This window comes from Spermophilus citellus, assembly GCF_964194105.1.
Source record: "Spermophilus citellus genome assembly, chromosome: 1".
NCBI classification, from domain to species: Eukaryota; Metazoa; Chordata; class Mammalia; order Rodentia; family Sciuridae; genus Spermophilus; species Spermophilus citellus.
This window is the reverse complement of record NC_138182.1, coordinates 238,531,469-238,550,212: the sequence shown is the minus strand read 5'-3', so window position 1 is coordinate 238,550,212 and position 18,744 is coordinate 238,531,469. Positions and strand designations below refer to the sequence as shown.

At 38.7% G+C, this 18,744-nt stretch overlaps 1 long non-coding RNA gene across 3 annotated transcripts in view; it reads right to left on the bottom strand.

Moving 5' to 3' along the window:
* The window catches only part of LOC308647649, a 72,917-nt gene extending 54,992 nt beyond the window's left edge, over positions 1–17,925 (bottom strand). For all 3 annotated transcript variants that reach the window (XR_014021673.1, XR_014021674.1, XR_014021675.1), the window contains exons 1-2: positions 17,792–17,925; positions 17,135–17,293 (exon numbers count right to left, since the gene is read on the bottom strand). This is a non-coding gene — a long non-coding RNA (uncharacterized lncRNA). The remainder of the gene's footprint in view (positions 1–17,134; positions 17,294–17,791) is intronic.
* Positions 17,926–18,744: the final 819 nt, after the last annotated feature.

The window sequence follows — 18,744 nt, the reverse complement described above, 5'->3', positions numbered from 1 at the left end:
CTTTCATTTGAGAAAGGAAAAGTAACAATGTGTGGGAAAATCACAGAGATATAAAGAAGGGGAAGAATCTGCATCCAGGAGAGGATTGTCTGGCTTGGCAAATAGACATTGAAAACTAGAGTTATATGCTCTGTTAGAATTTTAATCCACGGGGAAGACCTGTCTGATTGAGAGTGTGATTGCTTAGGCCATGCCAGTCACATTTACTTTAATTAAAGAAATAACTTCCTGGTTCAGCAAAAAACAAAACAGAAAATAAAAACAAACCAAAAAGAAAACACCCCTCTTTCTTTCCAGAATTTGGCTCTGTTACAGAACTGTCAGCCAATACAAAGTTCTTAAAAAGTATTTTGGTTTTAAAGGAAATTTACCTAGAAAGTACACCATAGTGCATGAACCTTTGACAACTGGCAGAGGTTTTGTATTTCTTTATGAAAGTTCAGCTCAATTCCACAATCCATTTACTGAATTTACTTCCTAGATTCAGTAAGCAAAAAAATCAACTTTATAAACACAGCTGTACTTGGAAAACAAACTTAACAAGATAAAAAGATCTATTTATTCACTTTGCAGAGTATATTTATAAATTAACCTTGCTTCTGAATAAAGATTACATCGATCCAACAACCACTCTTTAAATTTAATCTTTTTTCCCCCATGAAGTAGCAAGCCTTGTGAAAAGACAAAATTCATGTAAGAGGTAGCAATTTGATGGGTTGCTACCAACCCCTGAATTTATATATTTTGAGTCTATGCTGTTAAGTGCATATAGATTTAAAACTATACATATTCCTAGTAAATATTTTTTTGGGGAGGTGGAGTACCAAGGATTGAACTCAGGGTTACTCAACCACTGAGCCACATCCCCAGCCCTATTTTGTATTTTATTTAGAGAAAGGGTCTCACTGAGCCATTGCCGAGGCTAGCTTTGAGCTTGAGATCCTCCTGCCTCAGCGTCCCAAGCCACTGGGATTACAGATGGGTGCAACTGCGCCTGACCCTGGAAAATTATTTTTTTAATGATCTTCTTTAGTCATAAAATGATGCTTTGCCTTATAAAATAATTTGTTAAGGATAACACAATGGTTTTATTTTGGTGAGAATTTGCCTTTTAAGTTTTTTCATGCTTTAATTAAGTCTTCCATGCCATTATGTTTTAGATATATATCTTTTATACAAGTGAATTTTAAAACCCAGTCAGAGCATCTCTGACTTTAATGTGAGTCCATTTATATTTATTGTGATTGTCTACATTGGATTTTATTTCCATCATTTTCTGGTTTTAACATGCCATATTTTTACTTTGCTTGTTTCTTATCCCTTACCTTTTTTGCAGTGTTCATTCACAAATAAATATTTCATATGACATATGTGTTGAACTTTCACTTTCTAATCAACCTGTCTCAACTACTCTTTCCTGTTTTCTTTTTATCTTGGATTACTCACAGGAATCTGCTTGTGAAATTTGTGCCTCCTGTCCTGGAAACTAGAGGCTCTATAATAGAAGTTCTGATTCTCAGAGGGTGGAAGGCTCCACTGGAGGATATGGTAAGAATCCCATTTTACTCTGAACTATGGCTATCACCAGGTTTCTCAGGGGTCCTCATCTCAAGAAGCCAGCAGGAAAGGGAAGATACACCTCCCTTAAGAGGGTAATATTACACTGATCTTCAGGAGGAGATCCAACTGTGTTACATAGTGAAGAAAAGGAATAATATGTCTGACACTCCAATGAACCATTGGGACGTATCTTGCTACTCTGCCACCTAATTTGGATGGTTAATGGATAGGTACCATCAACACCGCCTCCAAAGGGCATGGTGATCAGAGGCTTAGATCTTCACAGTTCCTACCAGTTAAGCGGCTTAAGACCATGAGATATACTTGCTAAAAGTGAAAAGAGTCTAGATTGGGTAATATAGGAAAGAGATGATGAAATTTAGCTGTGCTCTTGAAACTAGTTGAGGCAGCGGGAATTGTTAACTTTCTCCACTGTGTTTACGTACGTAAGGTTCATCAGGAATTGAGAACAAGCAGAAAACTGGTGATGCTCTTCCTAGATAGGACAAATTACAAAACACAAAAGTAAATGGAAATGAGCCGCCAAAGGGAGCAGACATAGAGGATGCTCTTCTGTCCTGCTCAGAGTCCCCACCTCCCACCCACCCACATTTTCAGGACCAGGGCCCCTATTTCCCTGCTGCCATGTGCATTGGCTGCTAATGGCCAATTCTGGATCTCTCTGGAAATGGTTTTTGGCCCCAAAGACCATCTTTCCCAAGTTTATGACTTCTTCCCATGGATCAGTGTGTTCTAATGACTGATATTGGGGCATAAAGGCCTCGCCTGATGGGGGTCATTCTTAAGAGCCATCTTAGCTCCAGAGATCCCTGCAGGTTAAGCTGGGGTATCTGTTGAGACTGTATCACTGAATCTTCTCCCGACTCATCCTACTTCTTTAATTTCTTCAAAGGTGTTCCCTGTAGCATTCTCCAGAAAATCTCCGACATGCAAATTTCCATCTTAGAATCTGTTTCCAGAAGATTCTGCTCAAGACATCATCTTTTCCAGATAAAACTTCTATGATCACAGATTTCTGGGTTCCTGTCCTTCTGTTTTTGCCTATCTCTTGGATTACAGGTCATCTTCAATGGGAAACTTCCTGTAGAAGTCCTGTTCCAAGAGGCTGTGGAAATGTCACTCCAGAATGATTTTTCTGTTCACTGCCACTGGGTACTCCAGTGATATAATTGTACCAGGATTAATTTTTATGTAAATTTCTCATTTTGACAGTTCCTAAACCATTATAGAAGTATGCATTTTAACTTTGACACAACACGAGGCCAAGGCCTGTGATTTTCATTTTGTTAGAGTAGATTTTTTTCCTTTTCTGTGATCTAAAACACCAAATTCATCTTTTCCCTCTGAAGGTGGGCAGATCCTTTTTTTTTTCCATGACCCTAATTACTGATGCCATATCCCTTTGAACATTATAGTTTCAGGAAGGGGTGTGAGGTCTCCATTCAGTGTCTCACAGGACCCCTGGCCTCATATCTGGCCTGATTGTGTATCAAAGTCCATACAATTAGTTATTACTGAATTTGATAAACCACCCATAGGGAAAGTTTTGTGGTCAGATCCTATGGCTATAGCTCTTAAGTTCAGGCACCTTGATATTTCCATTTATGTCTTGTAAGTTCATATTCACTAATATCATTTTAAATATATTAACATAATCTGAAATTACCACAAAGTATTAAAATGTTTCCTGGAACTTTTTACTAAGAAATGGGAAACCTCAGGGCACTGATCTTGGAAATGAACTAGGGAAAATTACAAAGCTGAGAAAGAAATGAGAAAAAGTCACAGTTTCTTTCAGGTCCACAACATTCCCTGATTGGCTACTCATGGGACAGAAACGGATGGATCTAGAGTCCTAGTAGACTTCAGGTATCTCTCTCATGGGACTGTGAATTTCTCAAGTGCAGGAACTGTGTCTCATCTGCTGTTTTATCCCTTGAATCCCTAGAATTATGCTTAGCACATCATAGGTGTTCATAGATACCTGCTCACTACATCAGTCACTTATAAAGCAATTCTGTGCCAAACGATCAGATATCAAAAAAAAAAAAAAAACTAGGAGTCAGAATATTGCATAGCATTATAATCAATACTAGTCTAAGGAAAAAAATAATAGAGAAGAAAAATGTGAATTGAGTTATTGTATTCATTCATTCTTATATTCTTCCAACAATTATTTTTGTCTTTTATTGAACAGACTTGGCATGGAGATTATGATGGTGAGCTGAAAGAAAGACACGGTCCCTGCCCACATAGAGATGTGGGGGAAGCAGATGCTAATGAATAAACTAATGAACAAAAATTACAACATGGTAAGTATTAAGAAAAGGATAACCAAACATTCTGTCAGCCCAGGACAATATCTGTTTATATACATATTGTTCCAGTGTAATTATTAATAGTACTCCCAGCCGCTCTCAAGTGTACCAGTTTGGATGGTCATTCCAGCTGAGAAGGACACAGCATTAGCAAAGGGTACAGCAGGGAGAGCCAGCCAACTGGGAAAGGCAAGACTGAGCTGGAAAATGGAGAATGAAATACACAGACAACGTGATTATGTAGGGGTTCTGGTGGGAAGACTCTGCTAAGCATACAGAACACAAGCAAAGCGAAGCACATTCAAGAAATCAATAGCAGGCTTGTCCTGCTAGAGCAGCAAGGGCAAAAGGTAGACTAAAAGGCACAGACCATGCAAGCCTATGGGCACCTAATGAATTTCAGAATAATCTTCTTTATCCTTTAATCAAATATGGAAGGGGAAGTGGGGGAATTTAGAATTTTGAAAAGATTCCCTTTGATTGCAGTACATAGAACAGATTTTTAAAAGTCTAGGAAGCTAGATAGAGGTTACTGTAGTAGTGGTACAATTAAGAAACAGTAGCTTCAAACAAAATGGTAAGGGAGATAAAAATAAGTGAATTTGGAAAGTGTCTAGAAGGCAGAATGAATAGAACATGAAGATGGATTGGCTAGGAGAAGAGAGAACCAGGGAGAAATCTAGAAGTGAGTTCTGGCTTACACACCTGGGTAGATATTGATGCAATTGGTAGAGCCAGGGAATGCAGCTAGGGTTAAGATGTAGCACATCTTTGTTTTTACCCATGCATTTCTCTCTTTAGGGAGCCACCATTCATTGACGCCTGGTATACTGCACGTTCTGTGGGTAATAACAAATATGTTTACTGTGGTATGCAATGAGTATAAGTACACAAATCCGTATTTTATCAGTTATCATAATTCCAGCTGCAAGTAGTAGAAAGCTCAAGTCAAAATTGCTTAAACAAGGGCTGGGGATGTGGCTCAAGTGGTAATGCACTCGCCTGGCATGCCCGGGGCGCATGCCTCAGCACCACATACAAATAAAATAAAGATGTTGTGTCCACCGAAAACTAAAAAATAAATATTAAAAAATTCTCTCTCTCTCTTAAAAAAAATTGCTTAAACAATGAGACTATTTAAAGTCCTAGAGTAGAGAGCTCCAGTTGGCTGATTCAGTGCCACTGATGGCATCAAAGATGCTCGTTCTTTCAATCTTTTTACTCTGCTATTGTTATTCAGTTGACATTTCCTAGACTTGTACCCTTGCAAGACTGGTATCCCAGTATTAAGCACACACAGCCATAACAGAGTGACTCCTTTCCCCCATGTATCTCTTCTTCAAAGCTGAGAATCCTTTCCTTTAATTCCCCAATGGATTCTTCCTCACATCTTAGTGCATAGAACAGTAGAACAGGCTTATTCCTAAGCAAGAACTCACAAGAGAAATGGGATTGCCCTGACTTCCAGAGAAGCATACAGCCAGGTGGAAAAGGATGATTTGCCGAGCAAATTTGGAGTTTTGTCTAAGAAAAAAAGATGGAATTAATGCTGAGTAGGCAATGCAGGTGTCTGCCGTAACTATGGGGCAAGAAGCATTTAGTATTGTCTTAGGAGTGAATAGAACAGCTTAGTAGATGGAGGTAGAAGTCACCTTGGAGTCTGAAGGAGGAGAAATATTTCCAAGGCTGGGAAAGGTGATTAGGTTTATGTCACTCTGAAGGGAGAACCTGAAGTCTGAGATTACAGCAGCAGTTAAAAGAATACTGACATAAATCCACCTTTACCCATTGATTCTTCTGATTTCAGGCATGCTTGTGGCCCTCCCAAATCCCTCCAAAGTCATATAAATACTGTTTCGTATTGTTTCTAAGCTTCACTGAACTCAAAGGGGAAAGGTTGAGTAGTGTTTTGCATAAAAGTACTAGAAATATTTGTTACTTAGCTCTGGCTCAATTCGAGCCTGACCTGTTTCTGTCATTACCACTGGAATTCTCCAGCTCTTGCCAGATTTTGAGTTGTCAGGATAACAATTTATCTATCTTGTTGTCAGATCCACAGCTAGTTTGCCTGACTCTAGGGGAATCTAAATGGCGATCACTATACACGGTGAACAACTCATATTTTAAATGCATTTAATTCCAGTCATCCTCCTCCTGCCACATCCTGTATCCAAAGATTACAAACTACTACTACAATACAATTTCCACCAGCCACCCATGAACAGGTTTCTCTACTTTTCTTCCAATGCTCAGTAAAACTGGCAATATTCACCAACCACTGTTACTAAGTCAGTCTTCCAAGTCTCTGGGACCAGAGATCTCCTCTATTGACTTCCATCTTCCTTTCCCCAGCCAGCCATTCTCAATTCTTGACTGTTCTTCAAAAGACCCTTTATTTCCCAGTATGTTATATAACCTTTTTAGTTTTGTAAAAGACCAGTTTTGAAGCTTCTCACTTTAGAGACAAATCTCTAGATTTGCTTTAAAGGGACAACCAGAAATTATTGTGCATATTTCATAATTCATTCCCTTGGGCTTTTCCCCCTCACAATGGGTCCTTTACAAAGTTTTAACTACAAGCTTTAAATTACCCTCTTGACGTACTTGTCCTTTTCCTCTTCTTCCAAGGAATGCTTGGAAAGGAATCCAATTGTGGGCAGATGTTAGGTCTTTCTCAAAAGCTTTTGTGTCAAGTAACAAAACACAGTTGTAGTTTAAATAAAAATACTAATAGTGATTTGCATGATAAGCAAGAGTGGTAATTACTGGCTTTGAAAGCATATCATAATGACTTTTTACAATTGTACTTATACTCTGTTATTCTTCCTCCCTTATTCTCTAGTCAGTGTTCCTAATTACACTGCCCGGGGAAAATGCACTGAGAGAAAATACAGTAACACACATGAACTGATGAAACACCCTGGCAGCCCCAAGTAGCCAGATGGGGTTAGACAGGTAATGTAGAGGCATAGGGCAGTCACCTCGGGACATTTGGACCTCCTTTCCTACTCATTTTCCCACCCTCAAAAATATACCTAATTGCTAGTGAATCAATTAACCAAAATATACTTGCCAAACATCTATTACTCATTGAGGTGGATTATCTTAGACATTCACAATTTATTTACATTTGCTATTAGGTACAATCGGACTAACGGAGAACTAATTCAGCCACAAAGTATTGTGTTTCTCCCCATGATTTTATTATGTTGTTTTATCACTTATTTTATCCTTCATTGAAGGATACAATAAGAAATGGAATTATAGAACTTGTTGTATTAGCTGCTAGGATTTTTTATAGGACATCACTATATTATGCTGTGTCTTTCATGAGGACTCAATGAGGAAACTTCTATTTAATTTCATTATTGGAAATAGTCACACTTCTTTTTTCCAAAAGTTGGAAAAAAGTCCAACTTTTTCCTTTCTTCCTTTTAAAAATTTCATGGTCTCTGTGAATCATGTCACTGGTCACGTTTTCGGTTTTGCCTTGTCTCCTAGATCATAATGCTGTGGCTTCTCTCTCACAAAACTACCCGGTACCTCACATACATGTGTGTGTGCTGGGCTCACTCTTTGTTCCATCTCATTTTCCTCTACACTTGCTTTGTACTGTCCCAATAACTCCAGTTATTTATTTTTTTTCACACAATAAAAATTTATTTCTTGTTCACATAATTGCTGAATGCAGCTACTTTGCAGGGGACATTCTGTGAGATAATTTGGGGATCCATGGTCTTTTACCTTGTTGATCTTCCAGCCTTGAGATCCTCCCATTCCCTGCAGGGAGTGGGCACAAGGGTGAAGAGACAGGGTAAAGGACCCTGTGGGAGGTTTTATGGGCTGTACACCGCTGCTGCTTATATTCCAGAGTGCAACCGCACAAACATACCAGCAGGAAAGGAAGTTAAAGATGTGATTTAGTGTTGTGTCTGGGGAGAAAGGGAAATGAGTATGGTGAGTGACTATCCCATATTTGGCAGCACAAAAAGTAAGGTATAAAGGAAACCACTCGCTCTGCAATACCTAAGATATTTGGAATGCTATTAGCAGAATCATTAATGTTAGTAGAAATAACCACTAATTGTTCAGAAGTACAACTCCAGGGTCTTTGGGGAATTCTTTCTCCAAGACACCTTTCCTCCTGTCTACTTTTCTTAATCTTCCTGCCATTGCCTCTGTTTGTGTTTTTTCTATCTCATACCCAGTTTGCTGGAAACTTCACCTTCCTGGTCTGAGAAGTCTGTCTTTTGAGCTTGTCTTATGTTTGCTTTTTTTCCTGCAAGTTGGCTCACGTATTTCATTGTTACCTAATGCTATGTAAAAATCACCGCAAAACTCAGTGGCTTGAAAGTGCAATAATTAGTCATCTCTTGTGGTTTCTAGTGGGTCAGGAATTTGGGTAGCAACTTGGTTGAATGATTTGGGCTTGGGGCTTCTCATGGGGTTGCAGTGAGATATCTTCTGAGATCTGTAGTCATCTGAAAACTGAGCCTGGAGGGGTCACTCCCAAGGTGGCTCACTCATGTGGATATCAAGTCGATGCTGGCTATAGGCAGGAGGGCTCAGTTCCTCTGCAAGTAGACCTCTCCGTAGGGCAGCTTGAGAGAGACCCCATGACATGGTGGTTGACTTCTCCCACAATGAATGATTCAAGAGAAAACATGTAAGTCACATGTCACTGTCACCTCTGCCATATTCTCAAATAGCACAGCCTTGATTCAAAGTGGAAATAAACCCCATCGGACATGAATACCAAGAAGCAACAATTATTAGGGGCTGTCTGGGAGACCAGCCACCACACAGACTTTGTATTTATTTGGACCATGTCTCTCCCTCAATATCAAGTTTTCAAAATTCTCTCCCACTTTCAATAACCAGATCAAAGCTCATCTCTTCTAGGGGTCTTCCCTGATCTGTTGAAAACTAGTGTAATCCTAGTGTCACTTATTTTTCTTACCACACCGAGGGCCTTTATCACACAACACCTTGTTCTGAAGATCTATGCATGTGTCTCTTTATTTTCTATCAGATGGAATTTGAACAATTGGAGACCATAGTCCCTGTCATATAATAGGCACTCAATAAACATGTTTAGATGAATGGATGAATGAGTGATCAAAGAGCACAAACCAGAAATTCTGGGTCCCCACCTGTGCATTTTCCCCAGCTGCTTGACTTTAGCCAATCTCTTAACCTCCACAAAATGAAGTCTTTGTCTTTTCCTTCACAAAATGAAAACAATACCTATTCCAGCTTTCATAGAAGTTACATTTGTCAAGGCCAACCTCAGCAACTTCACAAAATGCTTGGCAACTTAGTAAAATTCTGTTTCAAAAAATAGAAAGGATTGGGGATATAGCTCATTGGTAAAGCATCCCCAGAATTAATACCCAGTACACACACCCCCCCTCAAAAAAAAAAGAAAGAAAAGAAAAAAGTAGTTAATATCTGCATTAAGCTGTCAGCATACACATCCCTCCATCCATTCTAACAGCAGCTTTCAGCATGTAAGAGTTTGTGGTTTGTGGCTGGGAAAGGCCCCTAGAAAAGAAAATAGTCTGGCACTGGCTGCTGGGTCCCTTCACAGTCACACTCTGGATATGTTAAAAGCAAAATTTGTTTCTCTCATAGATTTCTCAGATCACCTGTTCCTTCATGCTCTCTGGTTTTTCCTTTTTTAAAAATTTTTGTTTATAGATGCTTGTCTAGGTGTAATATTTTTTCATCTCACTCTTTTAAAATGTTATTTAAAAAATAACATAATGCAAATTTGTCTTGGGGACAGGTCTGTGTGTTTTAACCCATGTGACCACCACCACCGTCAGGATTCAGGGCAGATTTATCACCGAAACAAGGTCCCTTGTGCTTTCCCTTTGTTATCATACCCTTCACCCTACCCAAACCAATCACACCACTGACACGTTCTCCACCACCACAATTTTGTCTTGTCAAGAATATCACATGCATAGAATCATACAGTGTGTCACCTTTAGAGATTGGTTCTTTTCACTTAACACATCTTTGAGGTTCATCTAAGTTTGTTCCTTTTTATAACTGAATAATATCCTTTGTAAAGATGTACCTCTGTTTAGTCATTAATCCACTAAAGTGCATTTAAAAGAAAATTATTAGCACATGGAGTACATGTAGATTGATTCTTACAAGAAATTATCAAATTGTTTTCCAGAGTGGCTGAGATATTTTACTTTCCCACCAGCAATGTGTGAGACTTAGTTGCTTCTCATCCTCACCAGCCCTTGAAATTGTACTCTTAAACCATTCTAATAGACATGCTGTGGTTTGTCATAATGTATTAGTCAGATTTTTGTCACTGTGACAAAATACCTGAGAAAAACATCTTACAGGAGGAAAGATTTATTTTGGCTCATGGTTTCAGGGGTTTAGTCCTTGGAGCTGACTCCAAATATTATGGGCCTATGGTAAGGCAGAACATCATGGTAGAGAGGGCATGGTAGAGTGGAGCTGATTCCCTCATGACTGCTGGGAAACAAATATAGAAGAAGGGGCTGGGGACAAGATATAGTCTCAAGGGCACATCCCCAAGAACTCACTTCCTTCAACTAAGTCCCTCCTCCTACAGTTTCCTCCATCTCCCAATAAATAGTCCACTCAGTTATGAATCAATCAATGGATTAACTCATAGATGAAGTTAGAGCCTTCATGATCCAAACAATTCCCAAAAGCCCCACCTCTGAACATTGTTACATTGGGGACCAAACCTTTACACTTGAGCCTTTGGGATACATTCCAGATCCAAACCATAACACATTGTTTTATTTACATCTCCCTCAAAGGTTCAGTGCTTGTTAAAGTTTTTGTCTATTTTGTAATTGTTTGTTTTTAATTATTTGTTTGTTTTTGGGTTTTGAAAATTATTTATGTATCTTTAACACAAGTCCTGTGTCAGATATGTGATTTGAAAGTATTCTCATCATAGTTTGTTTCTCATAACTCTCACAGCATTTTTGCTGAAGTTTTTTGAATTTTGATCAGGTAAAATTTATTAATTTTAATGGTATACTTTTCATGGGATGTCAAAAACTCTTTGCTTAACTGTGGTTCATGAAAATTTTCTCCTATATTTTCATTCAACATTTTTATTTTAAAATATTTTAGATTTAGATCTGTGATCCATTTTGAGTTAATTTTTGAATAAACCTTGAAGTTGTGAGGTTTGTCTCAAGGTTCCTCTTTTATTTTTACTTTTTTGTATAGGGTCACCCAATAATTTAACCATTCATTGAAATGGTTATCCTTCTAAATTAATATCTGTGTACTTGTCAGCAATTGGTATATTTATATGGCTCTCTATCTGAACTCTCTATTTTGCTTCATTGAATTATATATTTATTCCTTCACCAATTTCAGACTATATGATTACCAAAACTTTATTGTAATTGTTGAAATCAGGTGGTATATTTCCCCCACCTTGATTCTTTTTCAAAATCCTTTTGGCTTTTCTTTAGTTCCATTGCCTTTCCATATGAATTTTCGAAACAGTTCATCTATATATACAAAATTCCTACATCCTGGGAACAAATTTTTACTCCTCACACTTCAGATAAAGCCCTAATATCCAGAGTATACAAAGAACTCAAAAAATTAAACAATAAGATAACAAATAACCCAATCAACAAATGGGCCAAGGACCTGAACAGACACTTCACAGAGGAGGACATACAATCAATCAACAAGTACATGAAAAAATGCTCACCATCTCTAGCAGTCAGAGAAATGCAAATCAAAACCACCCTAAGATACCATCTCACTCCAGTAAGATTGGCAGCCATTATGAAGTCAAACAACAATAAGTGTTGGCGGGGATGTGGGGAAAAGGGTACACTTGTACACTGCTGGTGGGGCTGCAAAATGGTGAGGCCAATTTGGAAAGCAGTATGGAGATTCCTGGGAAAGCTGGGAATGGATCCACCATTTGACCCAGCTATCGCCCTTCTTGGACTATTCCCTGAGGATCTTAAAAGAGCGTACTATAGGGATACTGCCACATCAATGATCATAACGGCACAATTCACAATAGCTAGACTGTGGAACCAACCTAGATGCCCTTCAATAGATGAATGGATAAAAAAAAAAATGTGGCATCTATACACAATGGAGTATTATGCAGCACTAAAAAATGACAAAATCATGGTATTTGCAGGGAAATGGATGGCATTAGAGCAGATTATGCTAAGTGAAGCTAGCCAATCCTTAAAAAACAAATGCCAAATGTCTTCTTTGATATAAAGAGAGCAACTAAGAACAGAACAGGGAGGAAGAGCATGAGGAAAAGATTAACATTAAACAAAGATGAATAGGGGGAGAGAAAGGGAGAGAGAAGGGAAAGCATATGGAAATGGTAGGAGACCCTCAATGTTACACAAAATTACATATAAGAGGTTGTGAGGGGAAAGGGCGGGGGAAACAAGGGAGAGAATTGAATAACAGCAGAGGAGGTAGAGAGGGAAGATGGGAGGGAAGAGGAGGGGGGATAGTAGGGGATAGGAAAGGCAGCAGAATACAACAGTCACTAATATGGCATTATGTAAAAATGTGAATGTGTAACCTATGTGATTCTGCAATCTGTATTTGGGGTAAAAATGGGAGTTCATAACCCACTTGAGTCAAATGTATGAAAGATGATATATCATGAGCTTTGTAATGTTTTGGACAACCAATAAAAAAAAATTCCTGTTTGGATTTTGACTGGAATTACATAATATCGGTCAATCCATTTGGGGAGAATTGCTATCTTTAATATTGTGACTCTTCCCATGGATATAGTATATCTTTCTAAACATTTAGGTTTCTTTATTTTTATGCATCAGGGTTTTGTAGTTTTTAGCATACAGATCCTGCAAATGTTTTGTTAAATTTATACCTGAGTATTTTATTATTTTGAGATATTATAAAAGGCATTGCTTTTAAAAAATTTATTTCTAATTGTACATTGCCAACAAATAGAAAATGATGATTTTTGCATGTCATATTTTTTCATATACTGCATAATTTGATTTACTTTTACTGTAGTTTTTTGTGTCAAACATCAGGAGAGACATTTGTACTTTTCTTATACTGTGTGTCTGTTTTTTAGTGATTGCATTATACATATTTAGGCCTTTCACAGTTTATTTAGAGTCAGTATTTTGCTGCTTCAAGTGAAATACAGAAACCCTACCATTATATAGGCCCCTATGCCATCATCCATTTATATGGTAGTTGTTTGTGTATTATATCTACATATATTTTAAAAACCCCAAAGGATAATAATCCATTATATTCACTGAGATATTTACCCTGTCTGTTGTTCTCTATTCATTTCTTATCTGGAAAGTTTTCTTACGGCACCATTCCTTTTCTATCTGAAAACAAAATGCCTTTTAACATTTTTTTTTAAGAGTAGTCTCTTAGCAACAAATTCTCCAGGTTTCTTTTACCTGAAAATTTCTTTACTTTACCTTTCTTCCTGAAGTGTATTCTTTCTGCATAAAAATTCCTGCCTGAGAGTTTTTCTTTCATTATTTTAAAACTTGTGCCCCTTCCTTCTGGTCTCTGTAGTTTTTGACAAGAAATGTGCCGTCATTTCTCTAGCTACTGTGGAGATATTTTCTTTTGCTTTTGTTCTCACTAGTTTTATTTTGATGTGTCTGAGCATGCACTCTTTAAAGAAATGTATCTTATTTGTGTTTGCTGAACTCCTTAAATCTGTAGACTTGTCTTTTCCACTCAATTTTTGTGAAGTGTTTTTTTTTTTTTTTTTGGTGTGTGTGTGTGAAGTTATTTTTTTCCACTGTATTCTCTCTCCTCTCCTTTGAAAGCTCTGATGACAGGAATATTACATGTTTAGATATTTTAACACAGTTTTTGAGGCCTATTCTTTTTTCCAGTATTTTCCCTCCCTCATTGATGTGCAGATTAGATGATTTCTATTGGTCTAACCTCTAGCTCATTCACTGTTTCTTCTTCCATTTCCATTCTGCTCTTGAGCCCATCTAGTGAGTATTAGAATTTCAGGTTTTTTTTTTTTCAATTCTAAATTATCTCTCTCTCTCTCTCTTGAATATATATATATTCTATTCTGTGTGTGTGTGTGTGTGTGTGTGTGTGTGTGTGTGTGTGTGTGCGTGCACGTGTATGATGGGGGAATCAAACCTAGGGGTGCTATATCTCCAGCCCTTTTTGAGATGGGGTCTTGCTAAGTCACAGAGGCTGACCTTGAGCTTTTGATTCTCCTGCCTCAGCCTACAGTTGTTGGGATTATAGCCTGGGCTACTGCACCAGGTTTATATTTCTTGTTTCTTTTCTGAGGCTATTTATGTTCCTATTCACTTGGAGAGTTTCATCCTTTCCTGTTGGTGTATTTTTGTGATAGCTGCATAAAATCTTTCTAATCTTATCATTGACATCTATTGATCAACATCATGTGAATTGAATGGGATTTTCTTAGCTTTCTATATGCTGAGTAATTTTGCAGATTGTGTCCTGAACACTTTAAGTATTTTGTTGTGTAACTGGAGGTCTTTTTGAAATCCTGTGGAGAACACTGGTATTTTTGTTTTAGTAAACAATTTCTATGGTTGGGTTTAGGCCAGGTAGTCCAGTTTTAGGGGAATCTGATTCCGATTTTGGCTTCAAAGTTCTTGTAGTGCCATTTAGATTTGTCCTGTATGTATGCCATCCATTGGCCACTCTGAGACCTCAGTAGTGTTCTACTCCATAATTCAGTTTTCTCAAGTTCCGCTATGCTATCTAGCGTCAAATTCACATGTAATAGATTAAGAGTGAGTTTAGGAGTTCATAAACCAATTGTGGGGCCATCCTCCAGGCTTTTCTCCCTTTGTGATCTCCTTGATACTTTCTATTGACCTGGACTCCTCTTTTAATTCTCTAGTCAGAAGGATGGGGCCTTATTTACCCAACTTGCTTACAAACTTCTTGCAGCTGTGCCCAGGTCCAGATAAAGAAAGGAAAGCAAGAGTAGGTGCCACACATTTTGGTGCTGCAAATCCACTGATCAGAAAGGAAGGTAACACTTCCTCAGATTTTTGGTTCCTGTAAACCCCTGTACTATTTCTACCATGAAACTTCTAGGAGGTTCAGAAATGAGAGACAAGGAAAAAAAACACTGAGGAATATCTTCCTATCTGAGTATTAGGAAAGCCTTTTCCTGCTCAAGCCTGCACTAGATGGCTGATCCAGGAGCTCTGTCTGCACACCATTTCCAGGTTTTGGGCTACATTTAATACAGTCTGGGCAATATCAGCAGAAAAAAATGGATTCTATATTCTGTGAAGATTAGAAGCAAGATTTATCATCTTTGCAAGCCTTTCTAAGTGCAGTGCCTGGAATAAGATTTTATGAGTCACCTCAAGAATGATCAGAGCACATTGGAAGGTGTCTACCCCATCATGTTTGAGGCCTCCACAACATGGCTCAGATACGCTGGATGCATCAGGGAAAGCTTGGCTGTGTCATAGTTCTGAGTCCTAATTTCTGGCTATTAGCCAGATTCCTCTGTTTTTCTCTATTGGCTTTAGCTTAGTCTGGAATGTCAGAAACAGCTTTTGTAGTCATATGTCTGGTGAAGGAACAAGAATAGTTGAAAGCAAAGGGCTAATGGTCAGTTCACTCTCCACTGGATAAGTTTAGCTTCCTCACAGCATGGCAGTCTCACAGCCGTCAAATTTCTTGTGGAGTAACTGGACTCTCCAAAGAAAGTCACTTATTTTTTCAGTTTTGTTCTACTTCGTGGTACCTATGCATTTTTGCATGCTACCTTAAATTCATTTTAGAACAAGGTGAGATATGAACATGTATATTGAGTGAAATATGAATTAAGTATCAAGAGAAGATAAAGAAGTATATCATCGTTTCCCTCAAGGAATTTGGAGTCAAGCTTCACAGAAACTGTACTCATTAACAGCAAGCATTTGAAGGTACAGAACATTTGTTTCCTTAAGAGCTGTGTAGATAAAAAGTGTTATAATTGTTTTCAGGAAGGAGTGAACCAACCAACCCATCAGGCTTTGTGAAGGAAATGGATTGGAATTTTCCCCCCTTTATTTTAAAAGAAGATAGGATTTGAACCAGCTAGGAAAACTCCAAAAAGGGATGTGGTTTAATAAAAGTAGATGTTGTTAGAAAATCCAAGGCATATTTTGGAGTGTTGGCAGTAGGCCAGTTCGACTGGAAAGTCTGCCCAGTGGAATTCTGGGTAGTGGACATTTTTCTTGCATAAGTGACCATTCACCCATCACCTGATAGGGTACCTTGGTTTCTTTGGGGGCAATCATCTTTCCAGTAACCCAAGATCAGAAGTACAGCATAAATCTGACACTTGGCTAGAAACAAGATAAATATTGTTTAGGAATCAGGATATGAGGGCCCCCTTAGGCCAATGACACCCCAGATCTTTGATGAACTGTTGAACCTGAGCCTGAGAGAATACAGGGCCAAGTTTGCTTTTGCCATCATGCTCCTCAGGTGCAGAACCTGAGGCTTTAACTTGACACTTAGCCTGAATGGTGAGAACCTGCGTCTTGAATCCAGTCATATCTATAGCTTTATTCCAGAATATTCAGAGACAGGACACATTTGAACCAGGTACCAGTGAAGGAGGAAATAATCAGAGAAAGGGAAAATCACTGGCTTAGGAGTAAATGCCAAAAATATTCTGCAGGTTCACATACCCTTTTAAAATCTAGTTCTAACAATCTCTCCACCATTGCCTCCCCTGTCTCTCTCCAAGCTCTTTGCTTTACTCATTGTGTACACCAAATTCCATTTTCTGAATACTCCCTGTTCTTTTATAACTTTATGAGTTCCAATGCTGTTCTCTATCTGAAATTGTCTTTTTGTTCTGGAAAGTTCTTTAATTATCCTTGAAGGTGAACCTCCCCTGTGTGCTTGTATAATTCTTCTCTTGCAGAAATTACTTCATTCTTTGTTACTGTTTTTAAAGTTTTCTCTGATTTTTCTGCGAACTCTTTGAGGTGGGGGACCAAGTTTTGTATGCCTCAAATGATTTCACACAGTACCTGATATACAACAAGAGCTTAAAAGATGCTTATGAAATAGGTAGCATATGAATAAATTAGAAATGGCAAGTAACAAATGAGTCTCTGGTCTGAGTTCCCTGGCTTCTGCCACAACTATTCCTGGAAGCTCCCCCATTTTGATCCACAGATTTCAGGAATTTCTTATTTGCTTACCATAACTTGTTTCTCCTTTATTTTCTAACCTCTCTTTTAGTTAGGTGTGACTGTGGAAGTGGTTTCATTGCAGTAGGGTGCAGTACTTCCTGGCCTGTACTTCAAAACCGCCATCCTCCATGCTTCCCTTCTGACTGGCTGGGGAATGTCCCCAGTGACCTTGAAAGTTAAGGGTTGAAGGCAGTAAAGCCCTATCATGCTGAGCCTTTATAACCTAGGAGGTGAGCCCTTTCCCACCCCAGCAATAGAAAACCAAGAACACCTGCATTGAACTTTACAGGAGGGAGCAACTTTCATTGTGTCAAGTCATTGCAATTTGGAGGGTTAGTTATTTATTTTTAAATAACTAACCATCCTGATACAGGACTCCAAAGGATTATTTGAGTCTAAACCAGGTTCTGAGTGTAGTGAATATCATAAACAGGGAAGAACTCTATTCTGGAAAGCCTCCCAGTTGTTTCTGGCCTCCTACGTCTTAGGAAAAGGTCACTCGTGGTATGTGGCAGCTGGGCAGTTTGGGGGTAGTCGGCTGTGGTGAGAAGGTTAGGTTCTATTCCTGGGTCTGCCCCCCACCGGCTTTGGGTACTCAGCCAAGGAAAATTACAGCATGCGTGCTAAAACCACCCACCCACAGGGAAAATACATAAAAGCAATCACCCCAGCAAAAATGCAGGTGACGTTGATTTCTGCTGCAGGAGAGAATTCTGCTCTTAGATTGGTCTCTTTCGGGCTTTAGCAGTCTTAACACATGATGCCTTCTAGTCCTACAGATACTGCTTACTGATTCCAAGCCTGGCCAGCCAAGAGGAGCACTTTGACCTTTCGTCGGTGCAGGCAGACTGCAGATGCACCAATCAAAATGTTTCTGTCCTTGTCAGTGTCAACTTTCTAAGCCACAGGATGAATATTGAGTTGACTTAGTTAAAAAACAAACAACAACAAAAAAAAAATGCCACAGCGTGCAATGTGTCACCCATCCATGTTCTCAGCTCAAATTCTCCTGGCCTGGAGTATGATCTGTTTCCACAGCATCAGTCCCATCACATCCTGTGAACAGGCTCTCTGAGTGTCCGTGGCCTACCCAGAGGAGGGAGAGTTATTCCTTATCTTCTTTTACCAGACTTTTCTGTGTTTGTGTCTGTGGGGAAGGAATCGCAGCAATTGTTTCTCAGGATCAAAGTTTGCTTAAAGAGTCAGAGATCTCTAATTCCCATGCCAAGGATTAGAGCTTTCCCACCCTCCCCTCCAGTATCTGTCAGCACCTGAAACTCCTTTTGTGTCCCTAAAGGTGGTTGTCCTATTATATGGTCCTCAGTACTAAGATGTTACCACCACTGACATTTAAGTATCTAGTAGGCATCAGCGTCACTTTGAGAATGCCTTATATGTGAGTAGGCTCATTGGGGTTTATTCCTTGGGATTGTGATTCAGCAAATATAAGATGGCGGCCAAGGTTTTGCAATTTTAATTGACATGCCACATGAATTTGATGCTGGTGGGTCTGGGACCACACATATAAGAACTTCCCTTTATTTTGGTTGTGACTGATATTTTTTTTTAATTGTGATTTGTTATATATGATAACAGAATGAACTACAAATCATATTATA